The sequence below is a fragment of the Sorex fumeus genome, unplaced genomic scaffold (genome assembly GCF_029834395.1).
Source record: "Sorex fumeus unplaced genomic scaffold, SorFum_2.1 ptg000113l, whole genome shotgun sequence".
Lineage (NCBI taxonomy): Eukaryota > Metazoa > Chordata > Mammalia > Eulipotyphla > Soricidae > Sorex > Sorex fumeus.
Window position 1 is genome coordinate 314,397 of NW_026606170.1, and position 2,273 is coordinate 316,669.

Genomic DNA, 2,273 nt, shown 5'->3' on the forward strand with positions numbered 1-2,273 from the left:
TGGAGTCACAGGGTATTTGGGAAACATCTTCGCCTTGAAAAACAAAAAGAAAGGAAGAAACAAAACAATGACTTATGTTCTATGGCCTGAACATTAAAAAAGTATTTTAGTTTCAGAATTATGTCTCTACCAGACCGACACTAATATCCAATTCCCTGTCTTATAGACAGCTCTATAAAATTGAATTACTGAACTTTAGTTAAGCTATATTAATGTTAATCAGGACTGGAGGAAAAGCACAGCGGGTAGGGCATTTGCCTTGCACGCCGACGACCCAAGTTCGTTTCCTCCGCCCCTCTCGGAGAGTCTGGCAAGCTACCGAGAGTATCTCGCCTGCACAGCAAAGCCTGGCAAGCTACCCATGACATATATGCCAAGAACTGTAACAAGTCTCACAATTTGTTGTGAGATGTTACTGGTGCCTGCTCCAGCAAATCGATGAGCAACAGGAGGACAGTGCAGTGCAGTGTTAATCAGTTTAACACTATACGTGCTGGAGCGATAGCACAGCGTGTAGGGCGTTTGCCTTGCACGTGGCTGACCAGGTTCAATTCCTCCATCTCTCTCAGAGAGCCCAGCAAGCTATTGAGAGTATCCTACCCTCACAGCAGAGCCTGGCAAGCTCCCCGTGGCGTATTTGATATGCCAAAAACAGTAACAAGTCTCACAGTGGAGACGTTACTGCTGTCCACTGGAGCAAATTGATGAACAACGTGAAGACAGTGCTACAAGACAGTGCTACAGATATGATGATTGCAATAGTATTAAGGTAGATAGTATGGGTGTACAGAGTTACTGTGCCTCATTAGTTCCATCCTTGCTATAATAAGCTGAAAGTTTAATCATAGAAGAATAGTAACCGTGTGTGCACGCGCAGGCATATATGTGTGTGTGTGTGTGTGTGTGTGTGTGTGTGTGTGTGTGTGTGTAACTTTTCCAGTTAATGTTTTGGTTTGGTTTGGTTTGGTTTGAACAAGGACCATCAGTGCTCAGTGCTTACTCCTGGCTTTGCACTCAGGGAGCACTGTAGCAGAGTTCAGGAAACAATATGGGTGCCAGATACTAAACCAACGTTGGTGATTACACTTTATTGCTTGATAGTTTCTGACTTAAAACAATAGTTTTGAGATCAAGGATGTGGCTAAGGTGGTAAAGTATATGTTTGCATGGACAAGATCTGGGCTCAATCTCTAACAATACCCTGCCCAAAAGAGAATAGTTCAAAATTATAATAGTTTTTCACTTTGATGACCTGTTTATCAGTATTTTTATTTTGTTTGCTGCACTCTTGATGTCAAATCCAAATAATAATATCTAAATCCAATTTCATAAATATTTCCCTTTTGTATTCTTCTAAACAGTTTTAGACAAAAGCATTTAGATCTTTGATCCATTTTAAGTTGACTTGTGTTAATTTAAAGGAAAGGGCATGGGTTCATTCTTTTCTATGTGGATACTCAGTTTTCAACATTATTAATTAAAAAAAAAACACTTTGTCCACTAAATGGTACATTCTTTCACCCTTTTTGAAAGTCAATTGACTTTACAAGAGTTTAGTCCTCGGTTTCTCTATTCTATTTTGTTGTCCTCTATCTGTTTTTGTGGTAGTATCCTTGAAATAAATTGTTGAATAGGGTGAAATCATTGAAACAAAATAGAATATGAATCATGTAAATATAATATATTGAAATGTCATAGAAATAAATTGTTAAATAAAATAAAACATTCTACTGGTTTCTTGCTATATTTGTGGCCTAGAAATACAGCTTGAAATCCAGAAGCATGTTTCTTCTTACTTTGTTCTTGTATTTTTTTAAAGATTAAAAACTAATTTGATTTCAAAGTCTTCTTCTTGGCGGAGTAGTGCTAAGGACTGGAGCCATGCTTTAAGCATGAAAGGCACCACTGAGCCTCACATTTGACCCTTGTGTTCTTTAGATTCCATGTGAATATTATGTTGGGTTTTGTTCTGTTGAACAGTAATTGATACTCTGCTAGGGAATGCATTTAATATATAGATGAATTTGTGTGGGGCTACCACCCTAAAGTTATTGTTAAGCTTAATGTGAATCTTAATAAGTCTTCAGCCCATTATGCCTGATAATTTTATTTATGTATGTCTTTTTAAATTAAATTCAACAATACCATATTACAGCTTTCAGTGTACAAATCATCTGTCTCTTTATTTTTCAGATTACTTATTCTTGGTGTTTAGAAAGGCCATTGAATTCTGTGTTGATTTTGTTGTCTCTAATCATTTTATTCTAAGGGCA